The sequence below is a fragment of the Hylobates moloch genome, unplaced genomic scaffold (genome assembly GCF_009828535.3).
Source record: "Hylobates moloch isolate HMO894 unplaced genomic scaffold, HMol_V3 SCAFFOLD_23, whole genome shotgun sequence".
NCBI classification, from domain to species: Eukaryota; Metazoa; Chordata; class Mammalia; order Primates; family Hylobatidae; genus Hylobates; species Hylobates moloch.
In genome coordinates, this window is record NW_026652298.1 from 40,909,929 (window position 1) to 40,936,807 (window position 26,879).

Below are 26,879 nucleotides of genomic sequence, written 5' to 3' on the forward strand. Positions count from 1 at the left end.
CACTCTCAGGTGCCAGGTGCCCCAGCTCTCGGCCCGGCCAGGCGAGGCCCTTGGAACCACAGATGACCACACGTGGGCCTGGAGTGTGTGTTTTGGGGGGAATTTCAAGCCGGGGGCCCCTCAGAGAAGGTGCCAGGCCACCCAGGGACATCTGAGGAACCAGCTGAGCCAGACCCGGGGTGGGAGCCTGTGCAGAGGGGCCAGGGGTCGGGCATGGGGGGCAGCCCCCACTCCGCAGCTTGCGTCACCTGGGAGAACTGGACAGGAGCCAGCTACGGTCCCCAGGTGGCCAGTGGAGGGGCTGGCACTGCATGCGGTGGCTGCAGAGAGAGGCTGGGCCCCAGCTGTGCAGTCAGGCGCTCTGACTCCTGCTCCTTTTGTACTCACCCGGGAGGTTTTTTATCTTTACGGTTAACTGAGTTAAGTCGTCAACTGCCAATATTTGAACAGCCCCTCCCGAGGGAGGCCCCCTCCTGGCTGTGACAAAGGTTGGCGTCCACAGAGGCCGTGTAGCTGCCCCGGGGATGGCCGTGGGGGTGCCGGACGCCTGTGCCCCCCGGCTGACCGAGGAGACCTCACGGGCTCTGGAGGCCGCGACCCGACAGCTGCGACAGCATTTATATAATTTATTGCGAATCATTTGTGCCTTGTTTAACACTCTGCTGATTCCACTTAATACTAGCTTGCTGGGCTTGCCGGCCGGGACACGTCGCAGGCAGCTGACCGTGTTCGGGGAGGGAGAGCTGACAATTGGGCGCTGCCTTTAACCAGGCATCCAGCCCACCAGAACTGTAGTCCGGCCCTGAGCACCAGACACCACTCTGGCCGTCCCTGCCCGGCTGCCTGCCCGAGCCCGTGCACCCCGACACGGCCGGCACCCCGGATCAGCACCTTCGTTCCCCAGGAGGCGGCACGGGACAGCAGGAAGCTGGCAGGACAGACACTTTCTCTCTGCTCCCGCTCCCCACACCCAGCACACACAGGGACAACAAGGCCACCTGGGCCACAGCTGGCCACGGCACCTCAGGCGTGAGGGTGACGACAGGTCACTCTGGGAACCTTGAAAAGAAGGCCTGTTCCTTCCATTCCGGCCCAGGAGTGGGCGCCGTGGTGCTGGCCGTGGGGCCGAGACTCCGCAGCCCCAGCCTGGGGAGCCTTGGGGTTCCCAGACCTTAAGGGTCTCCGGGGACCTTGGAGACCACGCGGGGTGCCAGTGGCGGCCTCAGAGGGGACTCGCAGGGTCTCGTGGCAGGCTGGGGCAGGACGGGGCAGAACAGGCCGGGCGGGGCCGTTGTCGCGAGTCTTTTCTCTCCCCTCCCCGGCGCCACCTGGAAGCCATTGTGTCCTGGAGGCTGCCTGCAAGCCTCCAAAACCAGCCTTGCTCTACCCCAGGGAAATGGGGGCCGCCTGTCTCCCCGCCTGGCTGTCTCCCCGCCTGGCTGTCTCCCCGCCTGGCTGCAAAGTGTGCAAGGCCAGCCTCTTCCCCCGGGCGTACCTGTGATGTGTGCAATACCAGCCTCTTTCTCTGGACGTGGCGCTTCAAGGTGCATCCTGGGAGTGAGTGTAGGTCAGTGCTTCCTCTTCGGGGCTGAGGCCCAGTCCACCCTGCGGATGCACTGCACGGAGTGTGTCCATTCTCGTGCATTCTTTGAAACAGTGCCATGTTGTGAGACACAACGAGCCGCACATGTGTAAAGCGTGCAGTTCGATGAGCTTTGGCGCACGTGCACAGCCGCAAAGCCCTTGCTCCAGCTAGGATGATGAGCGCATTCACCCCTCCATGCCGCGTGGCCTCATCAAGCGCCCTGATAATATTCCCCCTCATTCCCTCTGGGCTTCAGACAGCAAGGGGAGGACAGAGGCTGTTGTTCTTTCCATCTTGCACTAGTAAATCAGCTTCCTTTTTTTACTTTTTGTTTTTGTTTTTTTTCTTTGAGGCGACGTCTCGCTCTGTCACCCAGGCTGGAGTGCAGTGGCATGATCTTGGCTCACTACAATCTCTGCCTCCCAGGTTCAAGCAATTCCCCTGCCTCAGCCTCTCCAGCATCTGGGATTACAAGCACTGCCACCACGCCCAGATAACTTTTTTTTTTTTTTTTTTTATTTTTAATAGAGATGAGGTTTCACCATGTTGGCCAGGCTGGTCTCAAACTCCTAATCTCAGGTGATCCGACTGCCTAAGCCTCCCAAAGTGCTGGCATTACAGGTGTGAGCTCCTGTATCTGGCCCTAAATCAGTTTCTAATTGTTGTCAGAAGTGAAGGTAAAAGAAAACAGCAACTTTTTACCGATCTAAGTGTTGTAGCAGCAGCAGTGGCAGTGAGGCGGGTGAGCATCTGTCGTGGAGCTTGCGGGGCCCCTCGTTCAGCGAGCCAGCTGCTGCCTGGGGTGCACGGACCCCTCGTGTATCTGGTCTCTATCTTTGTGGGCTGCAGAGCTGCCTGCGGGACACACAGGATGGTCCTTGCTAAATCAATCACACCCAGACCACCGTGGAGCACCAGCTGTGGCCCCTGGAGGGCTGGCAGGTGTTCCGTTCTTGCCTGGAGGGCAGGACTCCTGCCATGCTGTGCTGGCATTGGGAAGACTCCCCTCGCTCTGAAGTTCCACCATTAGCACGTCATTCCTTTAGGTTACGTATTAAGTGCGGCCGACCTGGGCTCTTCTTTCTTTTCTTTTTCTTTTTTTCTTTCTTTTTCTTTTTTCTTTTAAGACGGAGTCTTGCTCTGTCGCCAAAGCTGGAGTGCAGTGGCGTGATCTCAGATCACTGCAAGCTCCACCTCCCGGGTTCACGCCATTCTCCTGCCTCAGCCTCCCCAGTAGCTGGGACTACAGGCGCCCACCACCATGCCCGGCTAATTTTTTGTATTTTTAGTAGAGATGGGGTTTCACTGTATTAGCCAGGATGGTCTCAATCTCCTTGACCTCGTGATCCGCCCACCTTGGCCTCCCAAAGTGCTGGGATTACAGGTGTGAGCCACCGCGCCCGGCCTTCTCTTTCTTTTTTTAAAGTCAGGGTCTCATTCTGTCACCCAGACCGGAGTGCAGTGGTGCGATCACGGTTCACTGCAGCCTCGACCTCCTGGGCTCAAGTGATCCTCTCACCTCAGCCTCCTGAGTAGCTCCTGAGGACCACAGGCGCCCGCCACACCCGGTAATTTTCTCCATTTTTGTAGAGACAGGTCTCAATAGGTTGCCCAGGCTCAGATTCTTCCTTTCAAAGGCTCATCCTTCTAGGAGGGGCCGTGTACCACACTGCAGCAGCCATTGCCGTTGCAGCGTCAATGAATTTCTCGGGCCCTTTCCTGCCACCGACAGCAGAGAGCAGGGGTTCAGGGGAAGAGGATGGGACGGGGGCGGCAGGTGCTTTCGGGGTCATCTGGGAGTGTGAGTGCCGCGGCGCAGGGCTGGAGTTGGAGAGTCAGGCTGCAGACCTCAGCAGCCCGCAGGCTGCCCCCAGCCCCGTATAGCCGCGCCCAGCCCCAGGGAGGCACAGCCTTAGCTCAGAGGGACGGGCTGGTGGAACCAGGGGGTTCAGGCCTGCAGGGGATGCTTTCAGAGCGTGAGGACTCCGGGGCAGCAGGGATGGGCGGGCTCTGCCAAGGGTCCAGCTGCAGTGGCCACGGTGAGCACAAGGCCCACTTGAAGGAAGACCTTGAAGTGGAGCTTCCTCTGGGATGAGCCTGCCCAGTGCCGGGGTCTCAGGAGGGTTATGGGGGCACCTGCACACCGGGGTCTGTGCTGGGTGCAGCTGGGGGCCCAGCCCGGGGCTGAGCCTTGGGCCTGTGCTGGAGGTTCAACCCCTTGGCCCTCCATTTGGGTCCTGAGCCCCCGTCCCAGGCACAGGCTGGGCACTTGGGGAACAGGCAATGCTTGCTGGACAGGCCTTGCAGATGATGGGCGGGGGTGGACCCCTGGCCAGTCCCAGGGGTCAGTGTGGAGGCCCTGGGGACGATAACAGGATGGCCTCTCCGGGAGCCACCCCCCCCACCCGCTGTGCCTCCCGCGACCTTCCTCCAGCTCCTGCCCCTTCCCTGGTCAGAGAGCAGCTGCAGGCGATGCAGATTTCTGCCCGGGAGATGCTGAAGCTTTAATTTTCCTGGATTTATAGCCTCTTGTGTGGCTTTATTACTGAGATAAGGACCGCAGAAAGGACCCCCCTCCGTCGGGCTGCTCGGGGACGTGGAGCAGCTCGCAGATCAACAGCGGCACCTCTTGTTCCTGGGCAGGCACACTGGGTGACGCCTGGGAGGGTCCCTGAGCATCTGCAGGCTTGGGCCAGTGGGGCAGGGTCTGTTGGCCCCCTTGATCGGCCCAACAGGCCTCAGGAGGGGCCGGGGCAGCAGAGGGGCCAAGGCGGTGGAGACCCTGACCGCCTCTGCCTCCGGGTCCAGCCCCTGCCCACAGGTCCAAGGGTCCTGGCTGTCCTCACCCTCACTGGCCATCGGAGCCTGCCGTATCCCTCTGGGTGAGCTGAGGCTGGATTGTGAAGAGGACTCTGGAGTCACCCAGCCTGGGGATGCCAGGAAGGAGGATGCACCTTCCCGGGAGGTCCAGCATCCCACGTGAGCCCAGGATGTGCTGGCCAGGACCTGAGTGTCAGGCTCAAGAAGTGAGAAGCAGCCCCCACTCTCAGACCCAGTCAGATGCCAGTAACCAGAGGCAGGAGCCAGGCCAGGTGAGTCTGCGATGGGGAGGCCCTGGCCTGAACACTGGAGGAGGCCCAGGGTGGGGGGCGGCTCTTGAGGTGGGGGCTGGGAGTGAGCAGCATTTGGCGAAGGCGGGAGCCGGCGTGGGCGCCGTGCAGGTGGGAGGCCTGACTGCCGCCAGGAGAAGGAGGCGCCGGGCTGTCTGAGGGCGGCCGTCCCCGGGGGTCTCGGCCTCGCACTCTGGTGTGCGCAAGAGCCTTGAGCGATGGATTTGAGTCCAAGTGGTCAGGCCATGAGGGGCAGGAGACAGCCCTGGAGTGGGAGAGTGGCAGGAGGGAAATAGGGTTTCTGAGACATTTGTGAGGTTCAAGTGGTTTAATGCACATGTGGGTGGAGCCTCAGAGTCTGAGGAGCAAGAACGGGACAGAAAAAGCAGTTCAGAGCATGGCCCCTGATTTCCCAAATATGCTGCATAGTCAGCATTTATGGATGCAAAAGGCTCAACCAGCCCAAACTGGGATCGATACGGAGAAAACCATTCCCAATCTCAACTCAGTCAAACTTCTGACATCTAAAAGTAAAGAGAAAATCTTTTTTTTTTTTTTTTTTTTTTTTTTTTTTTTTTTGTCGCCCAGGCTGGAGTGCAGTGGCGCAATCTCGGCTCACTGCAAGCTCCGCCTCCCGGGTTCACGCCATTCTCCTGCCTCAGCCTCTCCGAGTAGCTGGGACTACAGGCGCCCGCCACCACGCCCGGCTATTTTTTTGTATTTTTAGTAGAGACGGGGTTTCACCGTGGTCTCGATCTCCTGACCTCGTGATCCGCCCGCCTCGGCCTCCCAAAGTGCTGGGATTACAAGCATGAGCCACCGTGCCTGGCTGAGAAAATCTTGAAAGCAGAGAGAAAAGCTGACTTACAGACACTGAAGGAGGAGGCTTCTCAGCAATCACTGCTGGGGAAACCGGAATAACCCGGAATGAGCTGCCACCCCTGCCTCACGCCACACACACGGTCTTCAACTGCCCACCAGAGGAAAACCAGCGAAGCTTCCGTAGGAAATTAGAGGGGAATATCCGTGTGATCTTGGTGTAGACAAATATTTCTTAAAACACAGGCTGGGCATGGTAGCTCACGCCTGTCATCCCAGCACTTTGGGAGGCCGAGGCAGGTGGGTCACCTGAGGTCAGGAGTTTGAGACCATCCTGGCCAACATGGCGAAACCCCATCTCTACTAAAAATACAAAAATTAGCCGGGCGTGGAGGCCGACGCTGTAATCCCAGCTTCTTGTGAGGCTGAGTCACGAGAATCGCTTGAATCTGGGAGGTGGAGATTGTGGTGAGCTGAGATCATGCCACTGCACTCCAGCCTGGGTGACAGAACGAGATTCTCTCAAACAAACAAACACGAGACTCTCTCAAAACAACAACAACAAACAAACAAAAAAACCCCACAAAATCAAGCCAGGCACGGTGGGTCAGGCCTGGAATCCCAGCACTTTGGGAGGCCGAGGTGGGAGGATTCATTTAAGGTCAAGAGTTCAAGACCAGCCTGGCCGACATGGCGAAACTCTATCTCTACTAGCAATACAAAAATTAGCTGTGTGTGGTGGTGCACACCTGTAATCCCAGCTACTCAGGAGGCTGAGGCAGGAGAATCACTTGAACCCAGGAGGCAGAGGTTGCAGTGAGCTGAGATCGCGCCACTGCACTCCAGCCTGGGTGACAAAGTGAGACTCCTCTCAAAAAAAAAAAAAAAAAAAAAAAAATCAAAACGTAAGCCACAGATTGGGAGCTAATATTCACAGTGCAGATCCATGGCAAAGGGCTGGTACTCAGAATGTACCAAAAACTGCTGAAATAAAAAAAAAAAAAAATTCATGGTGAAACCCCGTCTCTACTAAAAAATACAAAAAATTAGCCGGGCGTGGTGGCGGGCGCCTGTAGTCCCAGCTACTCGGGAGGCTGAGGCAGGAGAATGGCATGAGCCTGGGAAGCGGAGGTTGCAGTGAGCCAAGATCGAGCCACTACACTCCAGCCTGGGTGACAGAGCGAGACTCCATCTTAAAACAAAACAAACAAACAAAAAAATTTATTTGAGACAAGGTCTCCCTCTGTTGCCCAGGCTGGAGTGCAGCGGTGCAATCTCTGCTGCCAGCAGCCTCCACCTCCTGGACTCAAGTGATCCTCCCACCCCAGCCTCCTGAGTAGCTGGAACTACAGGCGCCACTGTGCCTGGCTAATTTTTAATTTTTTTGTAGAGGTGGGGCCTATGTATGTGGCTCAGACTGGTCTCCGACTCCTGGGCTCAAGTGATCCTCTTGCCTCTACCTTCCAAAGTACTGGGATTCCAGGCGTGAGCCACTGCACCTGGCCCTTTAAAATTAATATTAAAAAGACAACAACACTATTTGAAAATGGTCAGAAGACTGAAAAAAATATGCCACCCAAGATTTACAAATGGCAAATAAGCACAGGAGCCAAACTGCATGTCACAGGTCATGAGCGGAGAACGCAGCGAAACCACAGCTCAACGACCCTTCCCGCCTGTCGGAGGGGCTCAAAGGTGGGACGGTGGCACCACGCATTGGTGAGGACGTGGGAAGCGGAGCTCTCAGCACGGCTGCTGGGAACGTGAAATGGTGCAACCACTTTGGAAAGCAGTTCGGCAGTTCCTTAAAGTGTTTTTTGTTTGTTTTTTTGAGACGGAGTCTTGCTCTGTTGCCCAGGCTGGAGTGCAGTGGCGTGATCTCGACTCACTGCAACCTCCGCCTCCCAGGTTCAAGTGATTCTTCTGCCTAAGCCTTCCAAGTAGCTGGGACTACAGGCGCCCACCACCACCCCTGGCTAATTTTTGTATTTTTAGTAGAGATGGTTTTTCACCATGTTGGTCAGGTTGGTCTCAAATTCCTGACCTCGTGATCCGCCCACCTCGGCCTCCCAAAGTGCTGGGATTCCTTAAAGTGGTAAATATGCACCCAGTGGCCAGACGCGACAGCTCACGCCTGTAATCCCAGCACTTTGGGAGGCCGAGGCGAGTGGATCACCTGAGGTCAGGAGTTCGAGACCAGCCTGGCTAACACGGTGAAACCCCGTCTCTACTAAAAATACAAAAATAAACCAGGTGTGGGGGCACGTGCCTGTAATCCCAGCTGCTAGGGAGGCTGAGGCGGGTGAACTGCTTGAACCCAGGAGGTGGAGCTTGCAGTGAGCCGAGATTGCACCACTGCATTCCAGCCTGGGTGACAGAGCGAGACTCAGTCTTAAAAAAAAAAAAAGGGTACCGGGTGCATGATCCCGTCTCTCTACGGGTAGGTGTGACCCTGGAGAAACGGAAGCACGTGCCACACGCTGTTCCCTACGTCAGTGCTCGTGGCAGCTTGACTTACAGTAGCCCCGAGCTGGAAACGGCCCACGTGTTCACCGACGAGAGAACAGCTAAACCGCCGCGGACGTTCAGACCACGAGACATGACTCAAACGCACCAGGGACGAGTGAGCTGCGGACGCGGAAGCACGGTGAATGTCAAGGCCATTGTGCTGGGTGGGAGAAGCCTGAGGAAAACAGCGCGTACGGCTGATCCCACTTACACGCCATCCTGGGGCCTCGGATTCACCCACCGTGATGGAGAGCCTGGGGGGGGCCGCTTCCTGGGGGTGGGGTGGGCAGCGAGGGGCCCCAGCTTTCGGTGCAATGGATGTTTTCACTCTTGGTGGAGTGGTGGTTTCACAGGCATGTACACGCATCACACTTTTTTTTTTTTTTTTTTTGAGGAGTTTTGCTCTTATTGCCTAGGATGGAGTGCAATGGCACCATCTTGGCTCACTGCAACCTCCGCCTCCTGGGTTCAAGCGATTCTCCTGCCTCAGCCTCCCGAGTAGCTGGGATTACAGGCGCCCGCCACCATGCCCAGCTAATATTTTGTATTTTTAGTAGAGATGGGGTTTCACCATGTTGATTAGGCTGGCCTTGAACTCCTGACCTCAGGTGATCCTGCCCGTCTCAGCCTCCCAAAGTGCTGGGATTATAGGCATGAGCCACCGTGCCTGGCCCATACATCACACTTTTTTTTTTTTTTGAGACGGAGTCTCGCTTTGTCGCCCAGGCTGGAGTGCAGTAGCGCAATCTCGGCTCACTGCAAGCTCCGCCTCCTGGGTTCACGCCATTCTCCTGCCTCAGCCTCCCAAGTAGCTGGGACTACAGGCGCCCACCACCACGCCCAGCTAGTTTTTTTGTATTTTTTTTAGTAGAGACAGGGTTTCACCATGTTAGCCAGGATGGTCTCGATCTCCTGACCTCGTGATCCACCTCTCTTGGCCTCCCAAAGTGCTGGGATGACAGGCGTGAGCCACCACACCCAGCCACCAATTTCAATTTCAAGAAAGAATAATAAGGGCAGATTTCAAGGCTTACCGCCAAGCCAAAGTCATGAAAACACCAGAGGAACAGACAAGGAGAGGAGGAGGCAGAACTAACGCTGGGCAGGCATCCCCACACCCCCAGCAGAAGGGTCACAGTGCAGGGACGTGGGAGAGCCAGGCCAGCAGGTGTCTGCACAGGTGACTCAGCCATGTGTGGGGCCAACATGTACCAGCTCATAAGAGCCAGTGGTTAAATACCTAAGAAATGAGGGAGCTGCTTGTTAAACACAGCCACAACTAAAAATTAAATCATATACACTTACAATTAGTGTTGAAGCTGAAAGAAGCTTCCGTTTCATGAATATCATTTGTATCAGGGTGAGAAAGAGTTGAACAGTGGATCACAGATCAGATTTACGGATGACGCACTTATCGGGGCAAGAATCGGCAGGTGGGGAGCAGCCGCACTCTGAGGAGTCTCAGGCTGGCTGCAACCTAAGAGTCGGACCGGGCCGGGCGCGGTGGCTCACGCTTGTAATCCCAGCACTTTGGGAGGCTGAGGCGGGCGGATCACGAGGTCAGCAGATCCAGACCACGGAGAAACCCTGTCTCTACTAAAAAATACAAAAAAATAGCCGGGCGTGGTGGCGGGCGCCTGTAGTCCCAGGTACTCGGAGAGACTGAGGCAGTAGAATGGTGTGAACCCGGGAGGCGGAGGCCATGATCCAGCCTGGCAGAGAGATCCGTCTCAAAAAAAAAAAAAAAAAAAAGTCGGAAGCCACCACCCCTCAAAAACCAGTGGTTTCGACAGACCTTATCCCATTTTTATGAACACATGGCTTACCTCAGTAAAGCTTATGATAAGCTGCTGCACGTCTACAAATGCGCACATTTATGCACCCGTGAGGGGCTCCCTCATGTGAAGGGTGAGAAGGGCAGCTGGCGAAAGGCAGGTGAAGTCCGGGGTTTCCGCTCCTGTGAATTTAAACACCCCTGAAGCCCCACCATGGGGGCCTAGACCTCGGAGGGGATGCACGGTTAGTACTGTTGTTTTCTGTACTTTTCAATATATTTAAAAGATCTTAGAGGCTGGATGCACGGGCTCACACCTGTCATCCCAGCACCTCGGCAGGTGGAGACGGGAGGATTGCTTGAAGCCAGGAGTTCGAGACCAGCCTGGGCAACAAAGCAAGATCCCATCTCAATAATAATAATATTAGCCAGGCATGGTGGCCTGCACCTGTGGGCCCCGTTCCTTGGGTGGCTGAGGTGGGAGGATTAACTGAACCCAGGAGGTGGAGGCTTCAGTGAGCTGTGATTACGCCACCGCACTCCAGCCTGGGAGACACGGTGAGACCCTGACTAAAAAAAAAAAAAAAAGGGAAAAGAAAAAGAAAAGAAAAAACCAATTTTGAACAGAAATAGGTCTTGGCTCTCAGGGCCCCCCTCTGTGGCCCAGCCTCACCCCAGGGAAGGTTTCATCCAGCTCCGGCCCTGACTAGGAAAACAGGAACCCTGCAAATAATTCGGGTGGTCCCAGGCCCTGGGGGCAGGGCAGACCGTGGAGTGAGCTGCAGAGAATGCTTCTAGCCAATGGAGTCCTCAGGAACTGGAGGGGACCTAGGGCTGGGAGCCTGACTCACCTGCCCTGCCCAGCCGTCTGTGTGGGGCAGCCATGCTGGGCGGGGTCTGACAGGTAAAGGACAGGGGGGCAGAGCTGCGATGGGTCCAAGCCATGAGCCCCAGCCTCCAGGCACCCCCCTACCCCAATCCCCCAGGCTGCCCCGACGTCGGGCGGGGAGACAAAGCGTCAGCTTGGCCCCAACAGCTGTGGTGGAGAATCGATCGGCTGTAATTGGGACTTGGAAGAGGTTTAATATTTAACTGGATTAAATATTTAAACAGAAGGAGTTGATGGAGCACGGCGGCCAGGGAGGCGGGGGGGACGGGCCCTGAAATTGGGATGAGGGATGCCAGTGTGGGGCACCCAGGCCTTGCCTACCAGGCACGCAGCAGGTGCTCCCCGGCCTCCCTTCAGAGGGGAGGGCTTGAGGGGAGGACTTCATTCTCTGTCTCTGTGTGCGGGTGGCAGCGGGACCGGCTCACCCAAAGTTCTTGGTCAGAGTCCACAGATGGACTGGGAGGGTGTGGACCCTGGATTTGGAGCCGAAACGGCGGGAGAAGCTGGGGCTTCCTTCTGGGCAGGGTCCAGACCTTCATCAGCTCCTCAGAGACACCATCCCTCACCGTGCTCTCCCAAGGAGAAGATGAACCTCAGCCCCTTCTCATCCTCCCGCCCACACCTGGGAATGGTGCATCTTTGGCCCCTGGAGAGAGTGGGGGGGGGGGGCGCACCTAGAATTTCCAGGTGGCAGCCACCGCCCCACCCACCTTCCCCAAAGGTGTTCCTGAGTGGACTCCTAGAGGGATGCAGAGCGGGGTGGGGTGGGGTGGGGCAGGTGCCTGGTCCCCCTGCCCTCCGTGATCCCTGAAGACCCCACCCAGTAGGGCTTCTGCCCATGCACTGAGGGGAGGCAGCACCCGTCCCGGGCCCAGGATGCCCCGTGCTCTCAGCCACATCCCTCCCAGCGTGGCCTGGCCGGCCGTGCCACGGTGGACTCTGTGGTGTCAGGAACCCCTCGGCGGCCCTGCAGTCCTGGTGTCCAGCGTCTCCACCCCAACTGCCTGGCAGGAGGGCCCTCGTGACCATGGGGCCCGTGTAGTGTTTGCTCTGGGTCTCCCTGGGGGGTGGCACAGAGCCCCCAGGGCTGGGGTGAGTCGGCTCTGCAGAGTATCAGGCTGGAGGAAGTAAGAGGTGAGCAGGCCTCCAAATGTCTTGCAGGCCCCAGGAACTAGAGAGACAGAACCCACACGCAGGCCAGGCCCGTGGCTGCCTTCCAGGTGGACCCAGCGCTTCCTGAGGCCTCCTGTGTCTGGAGGCCCTGGGCTGGCCCTCAGGGCGTGACCAGGGCTGGAGGAGAAACAGGGCAGGGAGGAAGAAACCTCAAGACGGAGGGAGCCTGAGTCTCACGGACGCTCCGGCAGCCCCACCGCCGGGTGGACCAGGCACCCCTGGCCCTGGCCTGTCTGGGCCACCCAGAGCTGATCTGGGTCTGAGGGGTGATGGCCTTCCTGGCTGCGTGACCGGGGCAGGTGTCCTTACCGCCTGAGCCTTGGTCTCCTCACCTGTGACAGAGGTTTAGTCATTGTTCCTGTGCAGAGGGTGGCCATGGCTGTGAGACACAGGAACCGCGTGCCTGGCTGAGACCTGGGTGCCTGGTGTGTCCACGCCTTGGTTATCTCTGTAGGCCTTCCTGCCGGAGGACAGACAGAGGGAAGCCGGGCAGCGCCCGGGGAGGAGCGAGGCCCTGCGGTTGGGGGTCTTCCCGTCCACCCCCAGGGAACACCCAGCAGGTAAGGTGCGTTTGAACAACCCGGTTTCGCTCTAGCAGGCCCGCAGGGCTGGGGGAAGCCGCAAGCCTCCCAGGGGACCACGCCTCTGGTTTGGCGTCCTGGCAGCACAGCCGCCGTCCAGGGCCGCAGGGACAGCAGAGGTGGGGGCCTGTGGCCTTCGAGGTGCAGGACGGGATCTCCTCTCTGCTGGACTGGACTGGCCCTCACTCCCTTCACCTGGGGGTGGACGCAGGCCTGGGGAGGGGGACGCAGAGGGGACCCGGGCAGTGTGAAGCCTGTTGCTCGGACTGGCTTGTGTTTTGTAAGCAAGAGTGGAACGGTCACAGCTCCCCCAGCGCCCAGAGGCCAGCCTGAGTCCCTGTCCAGGCCGCCGACGCCTCCGCCCTGGTCCGTCTCCCGGCAGCACCCCTGGCCCGGCCTGCCTGGCCTGCTCTGAGCCAAGCCTGGAGGGGTGGCTGCTGCCCTTGGGGCTTCAGAGGCTGAGCTGGACCCACCAGGAGGGGTTCCCGGGGTCCTTCCTGGGCAGACGCTGGTCCCACTGGGAGGGTAGAGCTAGTGGTGGACACAGCGTCTGTCCCAGCCGTGGGCCAGCAGGTGAGCCCCAGAATGTGCTAGAAGGTGTTAACCTCGTGTGGTCGTGAACACGGGGCAGTGGGTGCTGTGGTCCTGCAGGCGTGGCTGAGCACATGGGCCCACAGACCCCATGGGGACCCCACGCAGAGCCCAGACGGATCACATGCAGCCCCCACGTGGCATCCCATGTGCTCCCAAGCGCCCCCTCCTGGCCCCCACACACAAACCAAGTAGCTCCCACACGGCCCCACTAAGGCCCAGCGCCCCCCACCAAATCCCCACCGAGTCCCCACTGCGTCTCCCGGGCCCCAGCCTGGCCTCCGCCCCTTGCTGGCTGAGTTAGTCAGTTCCCAGCAGCAGACGCTCCCCCAGGACGGGCTCCTAATGAATTGTTTGATCTCGCGCCCCTGTTTGATCAGAGGAGGGAGCTGCTCTGGAATTAAACAGGCGGCCCCAGACCTGGTGGTTCTGCCCCACGAGGGGCAGGAGGGGACACGAGGCGGTCCCAGTGCTGGGGGGTTTTGTCCTGGTGGGGTGGGGGAGCCTGGGGAGGGGCACAGCAGTAGCACGTGGGCCGTGGGCTGTTCTTTCTGTGGGCCGTGCCTTCTCTTGCAAAGCAGTCCTGAGCTGTCACCTGCGGAGGGTTGGACAGTGGACCCCCCAGAACGTGAGCACGTCCTGCTGCCAGAGCCTGTGGAAGCGACATGCTTGGGAAAAGGATCTTCGCAGACGCGGCCTAGTCAAGGACCTCCAGGTGGGACCGTCCGCGTGGGCCTTCACTCCGACACTGGCGTCCTCAGAAGTCAGAGCAGAGATCAGAGCCCAGGACGCCAGGAGCCCTCGGGAGCTGGAAGAGGCAGGAAGGGACCTCCCCTGCGGCCTCTGGAGGGCATGCGGCCCTGCCCACACCCGACGCTGGACTTCCGGCCTCCAGCACTGGGAGAGGGGACGCTTCTGTTGTTTGACAGCCCCGGGGGCGGCATTGTGTCACAGGAGCCACAGGAATCCAACACGTCGCCCGAGCTTCCAGTCCACGGGCTGAGCGCAGAGCTTTCCCGAACAGCAGCCACGGGCTGCTCGGGGGCCCCAGCAAGGGCCAAGGGAGGCCTCGAAGCCTGTCTAGGTGTGCACAGGGGGGTCCTAGCACTCGGACCCTCACCTGGGACATGTGCCTTCTCTTGTGCGGGACACCGTCCCTAGGCCTGGAAGGAAGGTGGGGACTTAGCACCCGGAGACACCTGGATTTCTGCACTGGAAGGTGGCGTGTCGCTCCTGCCCATGGGGAAGCACGCCAAGGGCAGGCACACGGGCAGGAAAGGCCAGGGACGGGCAGGGGGCATGGGTGGGAGTCTGGGGATCTCCATGCCGCAGCCTGGTCTGGGGGCTGCAGGCCGGGTGGGCTGCCCCATGGGTACCTCACCCCCAGGAAGGCTCCTCTGCAGCCCCCAGCTCAGGCAGGCCCAGGCCTGGGGAAGATTCGAGGGGCACATTCATCCAGGCTGCCCAGGCCTCAGAGCTTCCTTGGAGCTGGGCTCTGGGAACACGCCAGGGACCTGGCCCCAAGTTCCCAGGAGGCAGTGGGCAGGCGGCCCGGATGGCAGTCTTGGTCTTGGGATCGATACTGAAGTCTCTGGAGCCAGAAACAGCCCCATGCCAGGAAAGGGGTGTTGCTGGGTGTGGTGGACCAGGGGCGGGCACGAGGGCAGCTCACCCCGACCCCCACCCACACTGCATCTGGCCCCCAGCCCCTCCACACTGCACCCCTGGACCACGCCCACCCCCACACTGCGCCCCTGGTCCACCCCCACCCCCACACTGCGTCTGGCCCCCGGCCCTCCCCCACTGCAGCCCCGGCCCCCCCACCCCCACTGCATCTGGCCCCCGGCCTACCCACGGGAGCCTTGCCCAGCTTGGGGGATGATTCAGGTGCAAACAGCAGGAGAGGGGCCAGGCACTTTGGGAAGAAGCTGACCTGCACCGGGGACCCTCTGCCGTTCCCATCCGCTGTCTTCCCCAGGGCCTGCCCAGTGTGGGGCTGGGGGACACATCCACAGGTGGGCCCGGGAAAGCCTCCTGGGTGCTGGTGGCCTGGGAGGGCGGCATTATCGGGGTGATGGATAAACTGGGGGTCAAAGGTCATTGCAGTGTGACCTGGGAATGGGGCCACCCATCACTCAGACCTCAGAGGAGAGGGATGAAGGGGTCTGAGGCAGTCCTTGCCCCGGGGACATTCTGGCCCCTCAGCCATAGCCTTCCCCGGCCCTGGCCAGATGGACCCCAGACCACGCCCTTGGTCTTTCTCCCCCAGCCTCCTGGGCAGCCTCTGGGGGTCTCTGAGGAGCCTGGCCTGCCCCCAGCTCTCAAGAAGTGAAGGCATCCCCAGCCTCCACATGGGGCTGTCCTTGGGAGGGTGCACAGGCCAGGAGGGACGGCTGTGGCCACCGCAGGCCCTGAGGCACCTCGGGCTGGCTAGGGGCCTGGAGGACAGGGGCAGGGGTCCCTGAGGGCCCTCCATCCATCTGTTCATATCAATGAGCTGTACCTCTGGCCCCCAGGAAACACCATCCAGTGCTGCAGGGAATGGGCAAAGCTGTCCCTCGAGGCAGAAGCAAGCTCGCGGGGAGCGGGGAGCAGGGCCAGCCCTTTCCCAGGGGTGCAAGCAGAGTTGGGCAGGGTGTGCAGTCTGGAGGAAGGCGGGGGCAGGGTGAGACAGGGACCCCAGGTGCATTGGAGTGAGGCTCCCAGTCCACAGGCACATAACATGCGCTCACGGGTGCTGGGCCCTGGGCTGGCTGCCGGGGTCTGCCCTCCACACAGCGGCTGCAGGGCCCGGGGCACGGTGGGTGAGGCAGAACCCAGCGAGGAGACACACACCAGCTGGGAGCCCTCCACGCACGCCGTCTCCAGCCTGCACGATGGCGCAGACGCCCCAGCAGCGAGGCACGAGGCCCCCGGTGTTCACGTGAGGGTGAAGCGCGCTACCCACCTTGTGGACCCAGCCGGAGCCGGGGGTGGGGGGCTGCAAACAGTAGCCGTGCGCTTACCAGCAGGGGCGGCAGCCCGCGGGGAGGTGGGGCAAGCAGACGGAGGGTTGACTGAAGTGCGGGAAGGCTGAGCGTCCCTGGGTGTATCCGGCCAGTCTCCCGGAAGCAGACCCTCCCGGAAGCAGATCCTCCCGGAAGCAGATCCTGACTCAGTACCGCCTTCCCGGGAAAACCCAGCCGCAGGGGCAGGCCCAGGCGGAGGGCGGCCAGGCTGGGTGCGAGGCCCACACGGGGGGCCCCAGAGTGGTGGGCACGGGCTTCCCCCCGTGTCTGTTCAGGAGGGAGCTGGGATATTTAGACCCCACCGCAGTGGTCACCGGCTAAGGCCCTCAGTGCCCAGAGGCTCACCATGCGCGGACAGGAGGTTTGGAGAAGGCCCCGGGCACTAACCTGCTAATGAGAGATGTGTCCCCAGTCCCACCCAGCCTCCTCGGGGCAGGCACACCAAGGCGTCAGGACTGTGGGCTTCAGTCCTCACCCCCACCCCGCAAACAGGCTGGAGGTGGACTTGGTGTGGTGCGAACTGGGCAGCCTGATCCCAAAGCAAAACATTCGGTTTCCAGGGCTGATGCCTTGAAAGGCAGATAGCACCTGTTTCCAACACACGTCCATTTGGGTCGGAGGCGTCTGTGCAGGATCCCTGGGCGGGGTAACTGTCCCATCCTCCCACATCCACTGTGCCCGTCCCCCGATGAGCCAGGCCAGGACATCTCATCTGCTGCTGCTGTGTGGAGGACCCCGGAAGTCAGGACGTGGCCCCCACTGCCCGTGTTATGGGTGAAGAAACGCAGGCTCAGACCCAGAGGCCCTGGAGGACCCTGGAGACGGCCGGTTCTAGGGGTCAGCCCGGGCTCCCTGGGGTCTGCCCAAGGACCCCAGGCTCTCAGAAGGGGCCCTATGGGAGACCAGGGAGGGACACAGCTGCCTACTTGGAGGGTGTTTCCAGAGCCGTGTCCCCACCCCCAATCCTCACAGTCAGAACCAGCAAGAAACGGATGCCCAGGCTACCGCGAGGCTGGGACGTGGGGTCTGGTCACCACAGGCGAGGCCAGGACAGGGACAGAGAGCCACGCACCTCGGCAGGGTCTCCCCAGGACACTGACGGCTCCCATGGACAGCAGCAGGGATGGGGGTGTCCTGGAGACACGGGGGCCACCTGGGGCCCCTCTCATCCCATCATCTTGCTTCCTGCGCTCTCCCAAGTCCTTATCAACACCTCTGTTGTCTTGTCCGGTACCCCCCCACCTGAAGGGGGCATTCCGGAGCGTTCCCTGCACCCTGCCCAGCCGTTCCTGCATTCAGTAGATGCTCAGAGTCTGCGGTGTGGCCCAGGAATGAACACCCCCTCCCGCCCCAGGACCCCGAACTGTCACTCCCCACCCAGCTCAGCTCAGTGCCTCCTCTTCCAGGAAGCCTTCCTGGACTGGGAGAACTGTGGTGCTCTAGTGAGCGGCAACTCCAAGGGTCCTGGTGAGGTTCTCATGCTGGACGCTTAGATGTTCTGCCAAAGAGGCACAGGACAGCAGGTGGGTTCCCGGCAAAGCCCACAGCACTTTCTCAAATAAGATGGAGGGGTCCCCAAGCAAGTGTCAAATCTGCAAAGCCTATCATGGGTCCTTTTGTCACCAGGGCCCGGTGCTGCTGCCCACCTAAGACTGGAAGATGTGGCTTCCTCCTAATTAGCAAGACCCATGTGGAGACACACCACCCTAATTGCAGAACTGCCCGGACCCCTGCACCTACCTGTGCCTTCTCCAGGCTGGAGGGAGGAGCTTCTGGAGGGTCATGACTCCTGTGCTGAGTGCAGGGTCCCTCAGGGGCATCTGTCCCAGGCTGGCCTCAGGAAGGGTCCTGGGCATCGAGGGGCCCTGCAGGCTGTCCCCTGACCCTGGGCTGAGCCACTGCCCCTGCCAACCTCCTGGGCAAAACGAGGAGGTCCTGGGAGGGCACCTGGCCCCTGAGGAAGGGAATGGGGGTCCATCGAGGTGATCCCCCCAGCCCCCAGCTGCCTCTGCTTGGGGTTGCAGTGGACACCTGAGATTCCGGGGCTAAGCCTGGATGCAGTGGACATCAGCCCCCATCCCAGCTCCATTCACACGGGAGGACGGTGCGTCCCCACCTCGGTAGAGGGCACGGAGACTCAGGATCTGAGAACCAACCACTGCCCGGGCCCAGCACAGGCCCTCACCTCCCACCCTACAGACGGGGCCACAGGGTCTCAGGAGGACAGGGCCAGTCGCCTCCTCGCTCAGGGGACACAGGGCTCTCGGGGCTGAGAAGGCCACTTCGCTCGCTTTGGGAGGAGGAGGGAAATGCTGGACTCTGTGCCCCGTCCAGGTGGGACAACAGCAGAGGGCCTTGGACTGCAGTGGGGGCTGCAGGAGGGCACCCAGGGCCGTGGGGGTTAAGGGAGGGGAGGCCCTGGTGTGGTGGGGCTTCTGCCAGGCCCTGAAGCTTCGGTTGGGCCTGGAGCTGGGATCTGTTCCTGGGGCTGGGTGGTGCGGGGTCTCTGTCTAGCTTTATCTGTGGGAAGCAGAGCTGAGGAATGGCCCTTCCTGGAGCCTGCTGAGCTTGCTGGGGGCCTGTCCCAAGAAAGCTGGAGCAGCCCTGGACCCTTCATGTCCCCTCCTTCTGAAGATGGGCCGGCCCCCTGCACAGGGAGCTCGGGCTGCCCTCTGCCTTCGCCCTCGCCATTCCCTCCCCATGCAGCCCCATTTCCCCTCCTCTGGGACCTTCCAGCACCTTCCCCAGGGCCTCCCCTACCTGGCTTAGGACGGCCCCACCCCCCAGTGCCTGGCTGCCTCCTTCCCTGCCCTGAACCAGTCCCCGGGGTCTGTCATCAGATTCACGTCCCCAGCTCTCCCCTACAGGGCTCTCTGCCTACTCTGTCCCCATGGTGTCTCTACCATCCAGACAGGCTGGGGAGGGGCACAGGGCCCTGAAGGGGAGAGGGGAGGATGGCCCGGGTGGGGGGGGTCCTTGAGCCCCTCTGGAAGGGTGAGCAAGTGGGGCTGTTGGGCTGCGGAGGCCTCTGCAGAGATGAAACAGCAAAGGGACTCCAGGTGGGTGAGTCCTAGGGGGGCAGAGGGCTCCTCGGTCCCCAGAGCCTTCTCAGGACAGCAGGCATTGGGGAGAGGGGCAGGGGCCTCTCAGTTCCAGCTTTGGCCCGGCCGTATGATTGCTGGTGGCTCTCAGCTGCTGGGCCTCCCTCACCAGGTGACGGTGGAGTCAGTTCCAGCACTGGGGAGCCAGAGCCCGAGGGCCCCTCAGCCTCTGCTGTGACGTCACTGATCTCTCACTGGGAGCCTCCCCCTGCCCAGGTCAGTCTCGGATCACACATCTCACGGGGACGCGCGACATCACTCTCCGGTCTAAAACTGGATTTCCACTTCTCAAATCAGCCAGTCCCGCCCCTGATGGGGCCAACCCTCCACCTGGCCACGGGCTGGCCCAGCCTCTGTGCCTCGGTTCCTCATCTGAGGATGGCAAAGAGGCCGGAGCTCCGGAGGTCACTCAGGCTGGAGTGGGGCCAGGGTGCTCTTGGTGGGGACTCTGGCTTTCTCTTTGTCTTTCAGGGGCAGGTGCCCCGGGGCAACAGGACTCTGTGGATATGACAGTCGCCTGGCAGACACCCCACCCGCCCAGGGGGATTCAGCCAGGGCCCCCTTCCGCTCCACCATCAGGGCCTACGGGCCGAAGCCCACCCCAGGGGACAGGGAGTCGGCCTGGCCCGTCTCGAGAGGGGGTCTGCACCCAGTCCCCTCACAGCCTGGCCAGCTGGAGCCCCGAGCAGGAGGTGCTGAGTGGAGGCAGGGCTGGGCCTGCGTGGGTGCCGGCAGCAGGGTTGCCAGGCAACTGCCTGGCGCATCCGGCGTCGCCATCTCCGTGGGGCGGAGGAACCCAGGTTCCAATATTTATGTCTTGTTGCCGGCTAAGGCGCAGCGGTGTTAACACTGGATGGGCCGGGAGAGGGAGGCGTGGCCCGCCGGCCCTGGAGGAAGGGGTGGCCCTGGGACCTCCAGGCTGCCACTCCCAGTCCTGCTCCCGGGAGGGGCTGACAGTTCTCCCGGTGGCTGCTGTGGCTTAGAGCTGAGAGGCCAAGCGGCTTCGATGGTGGAACTCCAGGCTCAGGGGGCGGCGGGGGACCTTCCTGCTGGACTCAAAATGACAGCAGGAGCTGCCTGTCCCCTCTGCCTGGGCCACAGTGAGAAGAGGCCATGCCGGGTGCAGCCCCTCCGGGGTCACTTTGGGCAAGGCCAGGTCCCCATGGGCCGCTGTACAGAGCAGTGTTGGGGGGTTACCAGGGTTTAGCCCCATCTCCATACGTCTCAGCTTCCCCAAAAGTGCAGTGGTCATCCTGGGTGGCCTGGCGGTGCTCCAACAGTCCGGGGTGACCACAGCCCAGAGGCCCTGCAGGCCAGAGGATGGGGGTCCCACGGGCTCCCAGAGAGGAACATCAGGGTGTCAGAGGCGGCCCCACCCGGGAGGTCCCCACTGTCCTGGGACGCTGTCCCAGGGCTTCCTGCGGTGAGGGCAGTGGGGGCCTCCAGCCAGGCATGGGAGCCCCAGGATGTCAATCCTGCCGCCCAGGGGTCCAGCGTGGTGCACTCCCCGAGGGCCGAGCCCCACATCTGGCCAGGGGAGCTGGAGCGCCCAGCTGGGCCCACTCAGGACCCTGCTGGGTGGGGGGCAGGGTCTTCCAGCACCCTCCATGGTCCATTTTCTCCTGAACCCAGACCTCCTGCCAATTCAGGCTAGGAGTGGGGTGCTCCCTGCACGTCAGTCCTGCAGACCCCCCGGAAGGGTCAGGGCCTGGGTGGAGGGGAGGCCTCCACGTGGGTGGGGGCTTCTGACTGTGGCCCCATCCTTCTATGGGACCACCTCGAGGGACCCCAGCCCCCCACTCTGCAGGCAATGCTGAGCCTCAGTCTTCCCCGGCAACGGGGGGCTCAACCCACTCTAAACAGCTGTGGCTCCGCCGGGCGCAGTGGCTCATGCCTGTAATCCCAGCACTTTGGGAGGCCGAGGCGGGTGGATCACGAGGTCAGGAGATCGAGACCATCCTGGCTAACATGGTGAAACCCCGTGTCTACTAAAAATACAAAAAATTAGCCGGGTGTGGTGGCGGGTGCCTGTAGTCCCAGCTACTTGGGAGGCTGAGGCAGGAGAATGGCGTGAACCCGGGAGGCAGAGCTTGCAGTGAGCTGAGATCGCGCCACTGCACTGCAGCCTGGGCGACAGAAAAAAAAAAAAAAAAAAAAAAAAAAAGAAAAACAGCTGTGGCTCGGTGGCCTATGCTCCGACCTGCCCACCCCAAGGGGAAGCCCCCGGGTCCCCAGGTGGCCTGGGCTTTGGTTGCTCACCTGGGCCGCCACCTGTGCTTCTGAATCCTTGTGTGATTCTGGGCATACTGGGCCTGGGGGGTCCCCTGCTCAGGCACCAGCTGGGGCTGCCCACGTCCCCGAGTGCAGCCAGCAGGGTGGAGGGCGCTGGCACCAAGACCCCTACTGTGTGCTCCCGTCCAGCCCAACGGGGGCCCGGCCCAGGCCACACCGGCCCCGGCCTCCCCCTTCTCTCCGCTTGGCCTGGGAGCTTCAGGGAGAGGCGGGAAGTGCTGGCAGGTGGAGGGGATTCCGGGGTGGGGTGGGCTTGGAGGGGGTCGGTGCACGGTGACCCCTTGGCCCTGGTTTCTACGTCCAGGGATGGGGACCTCTGCACCCTTCCCCTCCACCCACTGACGCGGGGACAGCTGTGGCTGGAGCCCCCGTGGCCTCCTGTCATTCCATCCACCAGATGGCCAGGGCTCCTCCTGCCACCGCCCTCACCTCCTGCTGTTAAATCTAAACTTCACAGCTTTGGGCCCAGGGTTCACCCACAGCGCAGACCCGAGCCCCTCCCCCAGGCCTGCAGTGCCTGCTCTAGCAACTTGAACTCAGCGCTGGCCCAGGAGCCGATTGGAAGAGCTGCCTGGCCTCCCCCAGCCCCACAATCCAGCCTGACCCACTTTGGACGCTGGGGTCCTTGGGGCAGCGCAGGCAGTCGGGGGAGGCTTCCCTGGCCGGGTAGGGAGGGGTCCCTGGAGAGAAGTCCCAGCTTTGTACAAAGGTCTGTCCTAGGGGCAGGGGAGGGGCTTTCCCAGGCTTGCAGTGCCCAGGGGCCCAGCACAGCTCACAGGGCAGCCCCACAGGGCACCTCCTGCCCTCGCCCTCTGGCACTGATGGGTTCCCCACTGGGGCCAGGCCTGGGTCAGCCCATCTCTCCCTCCTGGGGTCCTGGAGGCACAGGGCAGCCAGGAATCCAGGCACCTGGGAACCCCAGAAGCCCAGAGCCAGGGCTCCTGCAGAGGGTCCAGGGGCTTCCAAAGACCACAAATACCAGTCCCCGCCACTCCCAGGAGGAGGGGCTGCCCAGTTGCAGCCGCTGGACCTGCAGGCAGACGAGACCCTCAACTGCACAGGGGAAGACGGAGGCAAAGGCGCTCGGGAGGCCGGAGGTGAAGGCGCATGGGAGAGAGGCTGGAGGTGAAGGCGCGTGGGCCTCCTGGATTCCGGTATTTTCCCCTTATCAAACAAACAATGTGTGGGTCAGATTCTACGTGCAAAATGCACCTGTAGGTCAGCCCCAGGTGCTGGGGGCTGCTCAGAACTGGGGGGCGGGGTGACTGCAGAGGGAGAGCCCTGAGCCAGCCCCACAGCCTGGGACCTGGGCCCCCATCCCAACTGGCTGACCTGCAAGCAGGGACGGGACTCCCACAGGCTCAGCCTCCCAGCCCTGTGGCAGCGGGCGCTGAGCCCCCATCCCCAGGCCCCTCCCAGCCTGCTTGGCCTGGCCCCCTCCACTGATGGGGGAGACCCCAGGACCTCAGCCTCTCCAGGGGCCTTCAGAGGACAGGGCTGCGCTGCTGAGGAGTGTGGGAAGGCGCCAGGGGAGGCTGGGCAGGGGCTCTGAGTGGGTATGGAGGTAGGACCAGGGCTGATATGCTTGTTCAGGCCTTGGGGGGAGACTGATCAGGAGGGACGGGGTGACATGAGCACTGAGGCCTCAGCAGGGACAGAGCTGGTGCAGGTCATCGAAGGGCTTGGGTGCCGGCTAAAGGGAGGGCACATTTTTCTTATGGGCAGTGGGGAGCCATAGATGGTCCTTGAGTGAAGGGATCATGAGTTGGTTCCTGAAGGAGGCTGCGAGCTCCCAGGGACTGGGCCTGTCCAGGTATGGAGAGGGCAAGCAGGGGGGTCCAGCCGCGTATGGGGACAAGTCCTCCCCCATCTCAGACCCCGAACAAGAGGGCTGGGACGTCCCCCCACATGCTCTCCCTCCATTCCCCAATGTCCATGTCACGGAGGTGGCCTTCCCTCAGCCGCCCAGCACCTGCCCTGGTGCCTCTCTGGGAATCCTCCCAGGGAACCCCCTGCAGACACTCCCCTGCCCCCTGGGGTCCCTGCCCCCTGTCCCCTGCCCTCCCTCACACCGTGCCCCAGAGCTGGGCCCAGGACTTTTGCCACTTGGGGCAGAGAATTTAGGACTTTTCCTTCTGAGCGGAGACACGGCCCTGCCCACCCCGGAACTGTGGGAAACAGCTGGCCGGTGGGCAGGTCACAAGACGCACCTGTCTCTCTAGGCGGGCAGGGAGGAGCACACAGAGGCCCCTGGCTTTGGGACATCCTCGCCTCACGCCTGCGCGTGGGGTAAATCAGCCCGGCATCAGGACCTCCTCCCATGTCCGTCCAGCCAGGGCAGCCCCACAGATTACCCCGTGTCTCTCTCTTGAAGATAGTCAGGGGCCGAAACAATGTCTTGACTGCCTGAGCGTGTTCACACGTCACCCTCAGGAGCGATTGTTTCAATGTTTTGCTGAAGCAGAGGCTGCGGAGTCCCCTCTCGCTCCAGGCTGCCTCTCATGCATGACTCAGGCCTTTGACATCACCAGGAGAGCTGGAGACAGGCCCAGGGACTCGGCGAGGGGCTGGCTGGTCACCCAGGCCCCAGCATCCCCATGCCACTCACACACACAGTGCTTTCTTGCCAGGGCCTCTGGGCGGGACCCCTGGGGCTACACGGGAACCTGCCTCAGCCTGGACCTTGGGGTGGCCCCGGCTGCCAGATGAGGACATGCGTCCTGCCCAGGGCTGTGGCCCTCAGCCCCCCAGCCCCTCGGGGACCCAGGCCTGGACAAACCCTCCCTGGGCCTCTCTGGACTCCAGCAACTGTGTCCTCCCAGAACTGATTTTCCTGGCCGCTGAGTCTCCGGTGCCGCCCGGGGTATCCAGACGGAGCTGGGGATAGGCGGGGGCCCGAGGGGCGGCCTGGCAGCAGCCTGGCTGAAGCTGAATGCTCCCTATTGATCTGGGACAATTATGGGATGGCAAGCCCCATTATGTCACTCGCACACCATTAAAGAGTTTAAAAATATCAATTTATCACCGACCCCGCAGACCAGAGTTCAGGCAGGACACCGGGCGCTTTGTTAAGAACCCGAGGGCACGGAGAAGTCACCACCCGGGTCGGGGGATAGGTGAATCTGGCCCTCAGAGAGGCACGCTTGGTCCCCGGGGTGGGGAGGGGCCGACAGACCCTCCCTGGCTTCGGCCCAGCCCCCTGGGCCCTCGTGTCCACTCTGGGGCCTGGGAACCCCTGGAGGTGGGCTTGGCCACTACGGGTGCGTGGAGGGGTGTCGCCCTGAAACGCGCCCTCACCTCCACTCTGCCACTGACTCCACACCTTCCCCGGCCGGGCTCGGGGCTCCGGGGAAAGGGACACAGCTTCTAGGCCTCCCCGTTGTGCATGGGAGGGAGTTTCGGGGGAAACATTTAGGACAAATGGAGAATTCCAGCCCGCAAGCCGGGAGGCTGAGGTGCAGGTGATGTTGGAACTGAGACCTGGGAGCCAGGGAAGCCAGTTTCCCCTGAGAGCACCCCGGGTCTGCAGGACATGTTAAGGGGATGTCAGGGCGAGGGGCCCGCGGGAGACGGGACTGCACAGCAGGCCCCCCAGCTCGAGGAACCCCAGGCAGCCCCGACACCAGTGGGAGGGATGTGGCCCTGTGGGAGCGCCGACCCTTCCTTGGCAGTGGGGGTCCGGCTTGGCCCCCACCCCCAGCCCCACTCCCAAGGCCTGGCGAGCATTTCTCCGCTGAGATCAGGAGGGCCTCGTCGTCATAGAAACAGGCCACATTCCCAGAGTGCACCGTGGCCATCTGTGTCCCTCTCTGGCCAGGGCCTGCGGTGGGTGGGGACCCCTGCGTCCTCAGGTCTATTAACCGGGCAGTGTCAGGCCCCTGGGGGCACCCGGCCCCACCTGTGCGGCTCCCACAGCAGGGAAATCAAATCTTGTGGCCCCCGCTCCACCCAACCCAGTCTCCCACGACAGCCTTGCACCACGCCGGCTGCAGCCCCCAGCCGGACACGCCACACCCGTGCCCCTCGGGGCCCCAGCACCTGAAACAGCCACAAGCCTGGGAACTGGGGGCCCCGGGGCCGGCGGAGGCCGGAAGGATCCTCCCTGGAGCCTCTGGAGGAAGCCGCACCCTGCCAATGCCCAGATAGGACTCGGCCTCCAGCGCCTGGGAGGACAGTTTGTTGTTTTAGCCACCAGGTTTGTGGCATGCGGTCAGGACAGCCCCAGGAAGCTAATCTGTTGCCCTGAGCGATGATTATCAGGGAAATCCTTAGAGCAGGTGGCTGGCAGTTTACGGCAAACGTGAAATAAATGCAAATGCTGTTATCTCAAGGGAGCCCACACGCTTCCGATGAGATGGGCCCCACAGCCCCCGCTGCCATCCTTCGACTCCTGCCGGCCCTCGGGGAAGCGGGTGGTGTCAGGGCCTCTGTCCGGGGTCTGGGGGCCTCGAGTGGCCGGGCCTCTGCAGGCCAGGGTGTGCTGGCAGCTCCTCCAGCACTGACGAGCCTCATGCCCACGCCCGGGCTGAGCGGTGGCACTTCTGGGACTCTGGTCGTGATCAAGACGGGCCCTGGAGGAGGGTCGCAGGCCTGCTGCAGCTGGGGGGCCGCAGCTGCTCGCCCCAAGCCTTGGAGGACCCTCTGCTTGGTCAGGAGCGAGCTCAGCTGTGCCTTGGGGGGCTGCTCGGTGCACCAGGTGGAGCTGGGGGCAGCAGGGGGGCATCAGGGAGCTGGGGCAGCCGTGGAATGCATCAGGAGGAGGTCCTGGATGGGCCTGAGGATGGGTCCTGGGTGGGCCTGAAGATGCCGGAGAGATGGGAGGAGGGAGACAGGATTCTGAGTGGGGGTTGGGGGTGGCGTGGCTGGCCCTTGGGGGTGGGCTCAGAGCCCAGCCGTGGCCCTGCTGGGAGAGAATTTCCTGTCCACCCGGAGTCAGTGCTGTCTGTTAGACCGAGACGCCTGTCCCTCGCCAAGGCGGGCGCCCAGAGCGCCCTTTTCTCTCTTGTGAAGGAAACCAAGATTTATAATAACGTGAAGTGCATTACCGCCATCGGAGGGGCCTGCTCCCACCCTGCTGGCCGCGTCGGCTGCGTCATCTCGGGCTCATCGTGTGGGCTGCGGGCAAGGGGCGATCCCTCACTAACACCCACACGGAGCCGCGCCGGGGCCTCGAGGGAGGGGCCTGACTCTGGCCTTGCTGGGCCTGTGGGGCCATGGGGAGACCTCACCTTCCCCCGGTGGATACTGGGGAGGCCACGCCTGCATCTCTCTCCCCCAGGAAAGGGAGCCCCAATTCCAAGAACCCTCCCTGCATCTCTCGAGGGCCCAAGAGGGCCAACGCCAGCCAGGTGCCCGGTCAGCAGCACCCAGAGACCCCCATGAGGGCCCGAGAGGGCCACCACCAGCCAGGTGCCCGGTCAGCAGCACCCAGAGACCCCCATGAGGGCC

The 26,879-nt window shown here is 61.8% G+C and overlaps 2 long non-coding RNA genes across 3 annotated transcripts; both read right to left on the bottom strand.

The window, feature by feature from the left end:
* Window positions 1-8,042: 8,042 nt before the first annotated feature.
* Window positions 8,043-11,400, bottom strand: LOC131382375 (uncharacterized). 2 transcript variants are annotated; one of them, XR_009211793.1, is made up of 4 exons: window positions 11,007-11,400; window positions 10,648-10,693; window positions 9,849-9,979; window positions 8,043-8,142 (listed from the first exon to the last, which is right to left on the bottom strand). It is a non-coding gene; the product is annotated as an uncharacterized LOC131382375 (long non-coding RNA). The 2 variants fall into 2 exon arrangements; XR_009211794.1 differs by lacking the exon at window positions 8,043-8,142 and adding an exon at window positions 8,182-8,197.
* A 79-nt stretch (window positions 11,401-11,479) lies between these two features.
* Window positions 11,480-14,656, bottom strand: LOC131382376 (uncharacterized). The gene is made up of 3 exons (XR_009211795.1): window positions 14,151-14,656; window positions 13,626-13,838; window positions 11,480-12,318 (listed from the first exon to the last, which is right to left on the bottom strand). It is a non-coding gene; the product is annotated as an uncharacterized LOC131382376 (long non-coding RNA).
* Between the last annotated feature and the right edge of the window lie 12,223 nt (window positions 14,657-26,879).